Raw genomic sequence first — 13,299 nt, 5'->3', positions numbered from 1 at the left:
GAGAATCTTTGGTGACATACCAAGATTTCTCAAACTCAGAATAAACCATAGTCACTGTTGTGCCTTGTTGTAATTGCATTAATAGGTTGGACCCAGGATAGATCTTCAGAGATGTTGACAGCCAGGAACTTGAAACTGCTCACCCTTTCCACTGCTGATCCCTTGATGAGGACAGATGTGTGTATTCCCTTGACTTCCCCTTCCTGAAATTGGTATAGCAGTGGCCGAGTGTTTTGGCTCCTCTGCTTCCACAGGTGACATGTACGTGGTAGATGTTCAGAGGCTTCAAGCTGGCCTGGTAGAAGTCCCTCACAATGTTAGGGAAGGAATCAGTGTGTTGTGTTGTGACTGCTGAGTGCAGTGCTCAGCTCCTCCAGTGCCTACCTGACATTGGCCTGAGTTGGAATGTTCACCACTTCCAGGATGATGGTGGAAAACTCTCTTGACTGTCAAAAGGAATGGCACTTGACTGCTAGTTGTTCCAGGTCAGGTGAGCATGATTGAGACAGAATAGCCATGTCTGTGCATCACTGTTGCTTACTGAAGTACACATGGCTGTGACTGTGGATTTCATATGTAGTTGTCCTAAATAGGAATATCTGATAATTCCCATTGGAGCTGAACACAAATAGTTGCCATTTAATGGCACCATCTTGATGGAGTCCCACCATCCAGACCATGCTCTCTTTTCTCTGTTGCTGTCAGGAAGGAGCACAGGAGCCTCAGGTCCCACATCATCACATTCAGGAACAGTTCTTACCCAACAATCAACAGGCTCTTGAACCAATGAGGATAACTTCACACGCCCCATCACTGAACTGTTCCCACAACCATAGAACACTACAGCACAGTACAGGCCCGTCAGCCCTCCATGTTGTGCCAGCCTATGGATTCACTTTCAAGGACTCTTCATATCATGTTCTCGATATTTCTTGCTTGTTTATTTATTATTTTTATCATTTCTTTTCTTTGTACTTTTTGTATTTTGCAGAGTTTGTTGTTTTTTGTACATACATTGGTTGTTTGTCTGTCCGGTTGGGTGCGGTCTCTCGTCAATTCTATCGTGTTTCTTGTATTGACTGAGAATGCATGGAATAAGATGAATGTCAGGATTGTACATATATGTACTTTGATAATAAACTTACATTGAACTTTGTTTAATCAATTGGAGATAATGGACCGAGTTGATGAGGATATTGCACTTGATCCTGTGGGATCATTGATCGCATGGATTTGCAGAACAATTGAGTTGCTCCAGTAGCAGATCAACATGGACACAATGGGCTAAACAGCCTGCTTTTGTGCCGGAACCATTGTATCGTCCCATGGTTCCAGTATTTCATTCATTATGCTGTCATTTATACCTGCCTTAGTTGATGAGGAGACTTTTGAGCTAGAGAAAGTGGTCCAACGCACGCAATGTGCCGGAGCAGCTCAGTGGGTCAGGCAGCATCTATGGATGGGAATAAACAGTTGACGCTTCGGGCCAAGAACCTTCATCAGGATGAAGAAGCATTGAGTATAAAAGTTGGGAGGTTATGGTGAAGCTGTACAGGATGCTGGTAGGCCACACTTGGAGTATTGTGTTCATTTTTGGTTGTCCCCCTACAGGAACGTTGTGAATGAACTGAAAATAATGCATTAAAGGATAGGACTTTATTCATAGGAGCATAAGAGTCTAAAAGGTGATCTTGTAGGGGTGTATAAATCAGGAGGGACATAGATAAGGTTTAGTCTTTTTTCCAGGTTTGAGGATTCAAGAATCGGAGGGCATTGATTTAAGGTGAGGGCAAAAGATTTTATAGGAACTTGAGGGGACTTCTTTTTACACAAAAATTGGTATGTATGTGAAATGAACTGCTAGAGGAAGTGGTTGAGGGAGGTACAGTAACAACTTTTGAAAGATTGTTAGACAGGTGCATGGATTTGAAAAGCTTAGAAGGTTATGGGCCAAAACTATTGGCTGTGGGGCTTGCTTCTGTGCTGGGTCACTTGATGACCTTTCCACTCATTTCGCCAGTGGCCTATTTATATCAGATTTGAATTCGCGAAGAATGAGAAAGGAATCCTAAACAAATTCCTTTGCCTCATATACTAGATTTTGTACTGTAAATCCCATGTTATTTTTGGCATATCTTGTAAAACATGATGATTACATGAATGTGTTAGTAATAATGGATTCTGGGTACCTTTTGGCTCAGAACTTTACCAGCTAATGGAAGCAACCCCGTAAAGTATCATGAGACACAAGAGATTCTGCAGGTGCTGAGGATTATGCAAAATGCTGGAGGAGCTCAACAGGTCAGGCAGCATCTATGGCGGGGAATAAACAATCCTCCAGCATTTTGTTTGTGTTGGTAAAGGACTATGTTTTGTTCATGTTTGCTGGGCCAATGGTCCCCTCCTTGAAGACTATTTATTGACGGCATAGTCACATGAGAAAAAGAGTCAACTTAATGAGTTTGAAAGGTTCATGGTGTAATGAGGAAGCAGATTGCTTTGGGAGCTAATTAAAGAATTCATAAAGACGGAGCTCTTAAGATGAGGGATCAGGTTGAGCAGAAAAGATCCATTAGGGAGTCATTATAAAACGTTGCAGACCACATTGGCAACACTGTTGAAGCACCGGAACACTTGAAGCTGAATACTTAAACACGGACTGTAACAAACGACAAAAACTGTATATTAAGCATGAGGTGAAATTCCATTTGATAGCATCACAAGCTGGAATGAGTAATCAAAATAAAACTTTTTCTAGGATGTAATGAGGAGTATTCAGCATTATCTTTTACAAGCAGGCTTATCTTTCACTATTTTTACATATTTTGAAATATTCCTCATTCTGAACCATAAACAGCATCTCGTTTGCTAAGGAGTTTGTTGTTACGTGCAAATTTTGAAATTGTGTTTCTGGTTTCCAAGTCCAAGCTGTTTATGGATGCTGAGTCCCAGCGTCTGTGAATCACCACGTCTCCCCTGTGCCACCTGAAAAAAAATCTACCATCTGCTAACTGCTTATTTCACTGGTACTATCTATTTCACGAGTTGTATCCAACAGTCTGCAATCTTCATCAGACATCATCCCTGATGAAGATGGCAAGAGTTTGTCATCGAAATGTTGGTTATAATCGATACTTGTACCCAGCTGGAAGCCTGAGAAGAGTTTATTCGTCATATGCGCCAGGAAAGCACTAGTTCCTTTTTCTATTAATTGCTTGATTGTCTAAATTCACCTCCATATTTCTCAAATTTGTCAAACGATTCTACCTTCCAGTATCTATTTACGTTGTCCTAATGCTTTGTTCCTTCCCCAGATAATCATTCTTTCTCGTTAATACAGTGAAAAGAGTGTTTTGATGAAGGGTCTTGGGCCTTAAACATTAACTGTGCTTCTCTACTACCAATACTACCTGACCTGCTGGGTGTTTCTGGCACCTTCAGTTTTTATTTCTGATTTGCAGCATCTGCTATTTTGATATTTAGAAAAAGATAGATGCTGGGAATACTCAGAAGGTCAGGCAGCATCTGTCTAGAGATCAACTGCTAATATTTCAGCTTAATAACCTTTGTCTTACTACTGCGACTGCTACTGTTGCTACTATTCAGAAAAGCAATAGAAATATAATAGAATATTTATCCAGTCTCTCATTTTAATTTATTCAAACCTAGTTAGCATTCACAAGGTTCCCAAAGCTGAGAACCAATCACGTTCTGTGGAATATTTAATTACTTTGATTAAGTAGTTCAATCTTAAATTTCATTTCTAATCAAATATTTATTCAGCTTCTTTTAAAGAGATGATCAAAATAGCATCAGTTGCTCTTGCTAGCAGCCTGTTCTGCATTATCTCTTATACTGTGGGTGCAAGTGTCAACTCATCTTGATTGAGGATTGTTAATTTTGAAGGCAATGAGACCAGAACTGCACACAGTATCCTAATTGTGGCCTCACCAATGATGCATGCAAGGTTAGAATAAATTATTTCCACTTATAATTATATGTCCTTGAGATATACCCAGCATGGCAGCTGCTTTATCTTATTTTAATACTATATAAATCAAAGTCACCCATTTCTGATTCCAAGTTTAAATCTGAGTGCCTTGGAATTCTGATGGGTGGTAGCTTTAATACAATATGAAAATATATATAGATGCTGGAAATTTGAAAATAATACAGGGAGTGTTGTAAATACTCAGCAAGTCAGATAATATCGATGAGGAAAGAAGCAGAGGTAATCTTTTGTAACGCATACAAAATGCAGATGGTGAGCGACTGTTCAGCTCCGTCTACCAGCCTCACGCTCGCTGCTGCTAGAGAAGATGTCTGGGCGTGGCGGTCTCTGGCTCGCGGCTCCCGAGGGAAGGTCTTGGCGCTTGAGTGACCTTGCTCTTCCTCGATCCTGTCAGCGGGTGGTGCCGTGGCAAGATTTATTGACGTGGGTTGTAGATTTAGACTCTCAGGGTTTTTGATGTGTTCCAGTTCTGGTCACTCTTTTTTGTTACTACATTTTGGGCAACTTTTTAATTGGGGCGGCCTGCAGATAATGAACACTGAGTTGAACTGTACTGAAATACGCTTTTAATTTCGTGTTTCGATATTCTGTGCTTTTGCTTGTCTTTTTTTGTGGCCATCTGTGTGATGCTTTTGCACATGGGAGGGGGTTGATGTTTCTCTTTAAATGGGTTGATTCCACAGTTCTTTGTTTCATGACTGTCTGTGGGAAAGACGAATTTCAGGGTTGTATACTGCCTACATACTTGGATAATAAATGGACTTTGAATCTTTGAATGCTGGAGAAACTCAGCAAGTAAGGCAGCATCTATGGAGAGGAATAAACAGTCAACATTTTAGGTCGAGACCCTTCAATTCCTAATGAAGGGTCTTGGCCTGAGATGTCCACTGTTTTCTCCGCTCCATAGATGCTGCCTGACCTGCCGAGTATTTCCAGCATTTTGTGCATGCTGCTCTGGATTTCCAGCATCTGCAGGATCTCTTGTGTTTATAATGTTGACCCTTCAACTTGTTGATCTCTAATTTAAATGATAACTTCAATTTGGTACTTTTGGATGTACAAAAAAAAACAAAGAGAGATCATTTTACTTTCTTATCCCTCTGTGAAGATAGCAAAGCCTATTGCAGGAATACATTTGAAGATATGAGGTTGCTTTGGCAAGTAAGGTGAAAATAAATCCAAAGGGTTTCTACAGTTATATTAATAGCAAAAGGATAGTGAGGGATAAAATTGATCCCTTAGAGAATCAGAGTGGACAGCTATGTGTGGAGCCGAAAGAGATGGGGGAGATTTTGAACAATTTCTTTTCTTCTCAAATTCACTAAGGAGAAGGATATTGAATTGTGTAAGGTAAGGGAAACAAGTAGAGAAGTTATGAAAACTATGACAATTAAAGAGGAGGAAGTACTGGCACTTTTAAGGAATATAAAAGTGGATAAATCTCTGAGTCCTGACAGAATATTCCCTAGGACCTTGAGGGAAGTTGGTGTAGAAATAGCAGGGGGTCTGATAGAAATATTTCAAATGTCATTAGAAACGGGGGTGGTGCCGGAGGATTAGTGTATTACTCATGTTGCTTCATTGTTTAAAAAGGGTTCTAAGAGTAAACCTAGCAATTACAGGCCTGTCAGTTTGACATCAGTGGTGGGTAAATTAATGGAAAGTATTCTTAGAGATGGTATATATAACTATCTGGATAGACAGGGTCTAATTAGGAATAGTCAGCATGGATTTGTGCATGGAAGGTTATGTTTGTCAAATCTTATTGAATTTTTTGAAGAGGTTACGAGGAAAGTTGATGAGGGTAAAGCAGTGGATGTTGTCTATACAGACTTCAGTAATGCCTTTGACAAGGTTCTGCATGGAAGGTTAGTTAGGAAGGTTCAATCGTTAGGTATTAATATTGAAGTAGTAAAATGGATTCAACAGTGGCTAGATGGGAGATGCCAGGGAGTAGTGGTGGATAACTGTTTGTCAGATTGGAGGCTGGTGACTAGTGGTGTGCCCCAGGGATCTGTACTGGGTCCACGGTTGTTTGTTATATACATTAATGATCTGGATGATGGGGTGGTAAATTGGATTAGTAAGTATGCAGATGATACTAAGGTAGGTGGCATTGTGGATGATGAAGTAGATTTTCAAAGCTTGCAGTGAGATTTAGGCCAGTTAGAAGAGTGGGCTGAACAATGGCAGGTGGAGTTTAATGCTGATAAGTGTGAGGTGCTACATTTTGGTAGGAATAATCCAAATAGGACATACCTGGTAAATGGTAGGGCATACATGGTAAATGGAAGAATGCAGTAGAACAGAGTGATCTAGGAATAATGGTGCATAGTTCCCTGAAGGTGGAATCTCATGTGGATAGGGTGGTGAAGAAAGCTTTTGGTATGCTGGCCTTTATAAATCAGAGCATTGAGTATAGGAGTTGGGATGTAATGTTAAAATTGTACAAGGCATTGGTAAGGCCGAATTTGGAGTATTGTGTACAGTTCTGGTCACCGAATTATAGGAAAGATATCAACAAAATAGAGAGAGTACAGAGAAGATTTACTAGAATGTTACCTGGGTTTCAGCACCTAAGTTACAGGGAAAGGCTGAACAAGTTAGGTTTTTATTCTTTGGAACGTAGAAGGTTGAGGGGGACTTGATAGAGGTATTTAATATAATGAGGGGGATAGATCGAGTTGACGTGGATAGGCTTTTTCCATTGAGAGTAGGGAAGATTCAAACAAGAGGACCTAATTTGAGAGTTAGGGGGCAAATGTTTAAGGGTAACATGAGGGGGAATTTCTTTACTGAGACAGTGGTAGCTGTGTGGAATGAGCTTCCAGTAGAAGTGGTAGAGGCAGGTTCGGTATTGTCATTTAAAGTAAAATTGGATCGGTATATGGACAGGAAAGAAATGGAGGGTTATGGGCTGAGTGTGGGTCAGTGGGACTAGGTGAGTGTAAGCGTCGGCATGGACTAGAAGGGCCGAGATGGCCTGTTTCTGTGCAGTAATTGTTATATGGTTATATCTGGTTATATGGTAAATCCAAACATGGATTAGAAATTTAAATGTGAAAGTGAATCAATAACTTATTAAGCTTATGTCTAGAATTCAGGATCAAGCCATGAAGTATGTTTAATTATCAGGTGATGATTTTCGGTGAGCAGTACTCTTACCAGCCAGTCAGCATCCTGAAAAGGGCAATCAATTTCAGTGTCCTGTTGGGATTAAGCAGTTGGTTAATGGGAAAGCTCAATGTAGCAATGGAATTTAGCATCTCAAATGTCTAACGTAGCAATGTCACCTTGGTACGTTACACCAGTAACTATGTTTTACGTCAAAAAGGTCAGAACCCAAGACATTTTGACAAATTGGATCCAAGGTGGTCTTGCTGATAGGAGGCAGAGGGTGATGGTTGAGGGCTGCGTTTGGAAAGCTAGTGCCCAGTGAAGCACCACAGGGATTGGTGTAGGGATCCTTGATCTTTCTCACGTACATCAATGTTTGGATGTGAGCGTGGAAGGTGTGCGAAAAACGTTCACAGATGACAAGAAGAGCAATTGTGTTGTGGATGGTGAGGAGGCCACAGGTCAATATCAGTAAATTGGTTAAATGGAACTTAATACTGACAAATGTGGTGTTGCATTTTTGATAGATTAGTAAAGATGAAATATACGCAATAAATGGTAGTGCCCTAGGAATGGGGAGATCTTCATGAAGATGCATAAGGTTTCCTGAAGGCAGCTGTTTTGGTAAAATGTGGTAGGCAAGAAAGCAAATGGGGATCATTGCCTCATGAGCTGGGATGTAGATAGTAAGAGCAGGGAGATTATATGCAATATTGGTAAGGCCACAGCTGGAGTACTATGTGTAGTTCTGGCCCATATACAGTATCATTGTATATGATTGCACTGAAGAGTGTGCACAGGAAATTCTCTAAGATGTTGCCAGAGATGGGGCATTGAGGTAAGGCAGCAGGGTAAAAGGGGTGAGGTGACCTCATTGATAGATAGTGAGAAGCCCTTCTCTTGGAAGAGGTGCCTATGAGCAGAGAGCATATGCTTAAGGGATGGGGTAGGAGATCTGGGGGGGGGGGGTGCAGGGAATTTGAGGAAGAATTTTGAACATGAACAAGCCAGTGAGCCCTGGAGTAGCATTTATATTCAACTAATGCTAATAATATATTTACTAATATACATATTAACCCAAGTGGTTAGATATAGCAGCAAAGGGGCAGTATTAATGATCAGTTGAGCAGAGGCCTATTCTAATCATCTGCATCTGGTTCACATCCCAAAGGATTCCATCCCAACTGGAATTTAAAAAAGCTCGTAGTTGTAGCATGGGTTCTCAGAAGGATTCATTTTCTGTGGTGGGAACATCTCATCCGCACCCAGGGTAGAGTTGGTGTTGTTCCAAAAGCACAGCAGTGCAGCTAACCCTTCACTGTCTTCTGAAATGAGCAGTAAATTATTTCGTACCAAAACACCACCACTTGGATGGTAAAAATTCAGCGAGGTAGGTAGCTCACATCTCCTCAGCAGCAATGAGAGAAAGCCAATAATTGTTGACCTTGTTAATGACACATTTGAATAAATATCTAAAAAAGTAGTGATAGAAAATTTAATTATCCATGTTGCTTGTAGTAATTGTGCTTTTAATCAAAGGTATATTTTTAGATTAATGTGATAAATGGGAACAAAATGGAATTAAAAACAAATCAGAATTCTTTGTAGCTATTTAATACTGATTGAGCTGAAGGACTTCTGGAATTGAATAACATCAACATTAGTACAGATGAAATCGCAACTGGATCCAACCCTGAAAACTGAGGACAAGTTTATTGTCAGGTATGGATTATAAATGGACCACCCAAGCTCTTGTAAACCAATAGTTTGAATTGCTGTTGATTTTTTTTTGTGTGTTAATTCTACACTATTCCACATATTTTTTTTTAAATTTGCAAACTTTAGCACTAGAATTGACTTGTTAATAAAAGCCGTCTGTCAACGTACATATATTTAAGATTAAAATACGACAGAATATGCCGGAGCTGGGGACGGTTTGAGCTGTTCTTTTACCCCTCTCTCTGAAGGGAAATAGAGCAACCACGGTACTTCCTTGGGCTCGGCTTTGCTTCTCTGTTGACAGGCTGGGAAAATGCTTTGTCGGGGTAATCTGCATCCTGAAAAGAGAAAGATAATAATAAGCTCCTTCAGCAGGGCATCACTCCAGGGAGAAGACTGAGGTGGTCAACCATAAATCCACTTTGAAAATATGGAAATATGCAATGATTTCACATTATGTATCACTTTGAAATTTGCTAGTGTTCATTGGACTGTTGTGAATATTCCCATATGAATCATGTTAATGAATTATCTACCTAGATAATTAGAAAATCAGTTCAAGGGCATTAAGGAGAGTAGCTTGACTCCAATCTACAAAGTAAACATGTAACTGATTGATTAGTAAAAATGGTTTTGAATATGGAAAATATTTGATTTTAAGAACAATGTTACCACACTCAAGCAGATTCCATACTAATTGTCATATTTTAAAAAATCAAATGATTAGTATATGGTTAGCAATGTTTCTGGCTTCCCTTATCCATCTTGTCTTCTCATCTGCCCATCACATTCCTCTGGTGCCCCTCCTCCTCCCTTTCTCCCATGAGCAACTAACCATTTCCATTGACTCCTTCTTTTCCAGCCCTTTAACTCTTCCACCTATCACATCACAGCTTCTTACTTCACCCTCACCTACTTTCACCTATCACTTGTCAGCTTGAACTCCTTCCCCCCCCCCCCCCACCTTCTTGTTCTGGTTCTTCCTCCTCCTCCTTCAATCCTGATAAAATGTCTTGGCCCAAAATGTCAACTGCTTATTCCTCTCCACAGATGCTGCCTGACCTCCAGCAGTTCCATGGATTCTGTTGTTCTGTATTTTCCTGTGGGTGTCTGCGAGAAAACTAATCTCAAGGTGGTATATGGTAATTTACTTTGACCTTTGATAATGTTGCACTGTTTTCTCTTTAGCATTTTTTTATTATTATGAATAAAGTCTATTTTTGAAATAAGTGGGAGAGGTGTGATTGTAAATGCAACACTCCCCTTGCATTATCTGTGATAAAAGTGAATGCTGGGTTCCCAGTGCTTCAGAATTCCCTGCTGAGGCAGAAACACTTCATGCTGAGTCTTTAAGAAATACCCGTGTCACCAATATGAACACAAACTGGCGAGCATCTGCTCACCAGCACTTATCACGAATGATGGCACTTGGTTAAGGATCCCACAAGCACCTTTTCAATAAAACCTGCTGCATCATTTTCTTGATTCGTTCCTCACAGTTTTCTCCGTCTTTGTGGTGCATGACCTTTGGTTGCTAACTGTGCTGAGCTGGTTCCAAAATAGCAATGGTGGTGCAGATTACACAGGGTGTGGCACCAATGAAATTAGAATCTGCCAAAATTGTGCAGAATACGCAGCTCACGAGATCAATTGCCATATTATGTGCTTGCTAATGCCCCCTCTTACCCTCACAGAGCATTCAGCAGCAGGAAGGGCCCACAACATATGATTTTATGAGATTATTATTACCTTTAGTTTGTTATTGATGTTTCTTTCAAAACACAATGGATTCTGGAAATTCTAGAAATCTCCAGCAATATGCAGTAAATGCTGGAGGAACTCAGCAGGTCAGGCAGCATCTATGGAATCAATGTTTTGGGCCAAAAGGAATGGAGGGAGAAGCCAAAATAAGAAGGTGGAAGGGCAGAGGAAGGAATACAAGTTGGCAAATGATAGGTGAAACCAGGTGACTGGGTCAGGTGGGTGGGTGGGGGAGAGCGGATGAAGTAAGAAGCTAGGAGGTGCTAGGTGGAAGAGGTAAGGGGCTGATGAAGGAGCAATTTGTTAGGAGAGAACAGTGGACTATGGAAGAAAAGGAAGGTAGAGGGCCACCAGTGGGAGGATTGGGATAGTGAGAAGAGAAGGGCTGAGGGGACATCAGAAAGGTGAGTGGGAAAAGAAGAGATGCAGGGGTTAGAGAAAACTGCCAGAAGCTATATAAATCGATGTTCAAGCCATCAGGCTGGAGGCTAACCAGATGGAATATGACTTGTTGCTCCTCCAACCTGAGTTTAGCCTCACCATGACAGTAGAGGATTTTTGTCAGCCTTTTGCTTCAGTTAGTACATTCTAACAGAAGCAAAAATGGATGCAAATATCCTTAGAGTTTATTGTGTTGAATGCTGGAGTATCTTGCCTTCAGAGATTGACTGGAAGGAAAGCAGAGCAAAACACGATGTTCAAAGAATAAGGGAGATGGTGGAGAAGAGTTCCCTGTGCTGAGGGGGCTTTGAGGATTTAGAGAGCTCAGACTTGCTGAAAGGAGGAGGAGGAATAAAGAGAAGGAGGTGATGGAGTAGGAAGGGGAGGAGGAGAAAGAATTCATAGAAACATAGAAAATAGGTGCAGGAGTAGGCCATTCAACCCTTCGAGCCTGCACCGCCATTCAGTATGATCATGGCTGATCATCCAACTCAGAACCCTGTACCTGCTTTCTCTCCATACCCCCTGATCCCTTTAGCCACAAGGGCCATATCTAACTTCCTCTTAAATATAGCCAATGAACCGGCCTCAACTGTTTCCTGTGGCAGAGAATTCCACAGATTCACCATTCCCTGTGTGAAGAAGTTTTTCCTCATCTCGGTCCTAAAAGGCTTCCCCTTTATCCTTAAACTGTGACCCCTCGTTCTGGACTTCCCCAACATCGGAAACAATCTTCATGCATCTAGCATGTCCAATCCCTTTAGAATTTTATATGTTTCAATAAGATCCCCCCTCAATCTTCTAAATTCCAGTGAGTATAAGCATAGTCGATCCAGTCTTTCTTCATATGAAAGTCCTGCCATCCCAGGAATCAATCTGGTGAACCTTCTCTGTGCTCCCTCTATTGCAAGAATGTCTTTCCTCAGATTAGGGGACCAAAACTGCACACAATATTCTAGGTGCGGTCTCACCAAGGCCTTGTACAACTGCAGTAGAACCTCCCTGCTCCTGTACTCAAATCTTTTTGCTATGAATGCCAACATACCATTTGCCTTTTTCACCACCTGCTGTACCTGCATGCCCACCTTCAATGACTGGTGTACAATGACACCCAGGTCTTGTTGCATCTCCCCTTTTCCTAATCGGCCACCGTTCAAATAATCTGTTTTCCTGTTCTTGCAACCAAAGTGGATAACCTCACATTTATCCACATTAAATTGCATCTGCCATGAATTTGCCCACTCACCTAACCTATCCAAGTCACCCTGCATCCTCTTAGCATCCTCCTCACAGCTAACACCACCGCCTAGCTTCGTGTCATCTGCAAACTTGGAGATGCTGCATTTAATTCCCTCGTCTAAATCATTAATATATATTGTAAACAACTGGGGTCCCAGCCCTGAGCCTTACAGTACCCCACGAGTCACTGCCTGTCATTCTGAAAAGGTCCTGTTTACTCCCACTCTTTGCTTCCTGTCTGCCAACCAATTCTCTATCCACTTCAATACCATACCCCCAATACCGTGTGCTCATCCAGCGCTGGCCAGCCATCCTTAGGGAGCACAGGAAGTTTCTGGTGTAGATGCAGAATAATAGTTCCTGTGGTGAGAGGACTGTGACACAGGAAGAAGCTGAGATAGGTCTCATCGGAGCATGGAAGCTTGACAGGAGATGCCTGAAGGATTTCACTGAGGGGCCTCAACAAAGTAGTTAGAGATGGAGATATACAATTCCTATTGGTCAAAAACAAAGGTCAAATACTTAAAGTGATTGGCAGATGAACGAAGAGGTCATTTTAACTGTTAATGGTTGAGAGTATTTCCAGGATTTTCTGTTTCTATTTAGAAATCGCGTGTTGCCAGGGTGCTGGGGCAGAAGCTGAGACTCCAGGTTGCTGCCACTGTGGATCGGTGCCTGAGCTCAGAGGACCTGGAAAGGTGCTGTGGAAGCCCAGCCACATGTTTCAAGGTTTGCCGAGGCGCCACAACTGAGAGCTCCTAGCATGGAGGGTGAATCAAGCAGGGATGGCAGCTCCTGAGTTGCCTTGATGTTAGCTCTCTGCATCCATCCCACAATTCCCTGCTCTGTGGAAAGATGGCGCTCACTGCTCAGAGCTTGGAAGGCTGGTCGCAGGTCCCTTTTTTGAAAGCCTTCTTCAGTTATTCTGGAGGCATTGGATTTACACTCCATATGAATATGAAAGTAAATAAAGATACACAGCAGGTGGCCAAAAGGGAATTTGCTCAATT

The sequence above is a fragment of the Hemitrygon akajei genome, chromosome 3 (assembly GCF_048418815.1).
Source record: "Hemitrygon akajei chromosome 3, sHemAka1.3, whole genome shotgun sequence".
Classification (NCBI taxonomy): Eukaryota; Metazoa; Chordata; class Chondrichthyes; order Myliobatiformes; family Dasyatidae; genus Hemitrygon; species Hemitrygon akajei.
Note: the sequence above shows the minus strand (reverse complement) of the source record.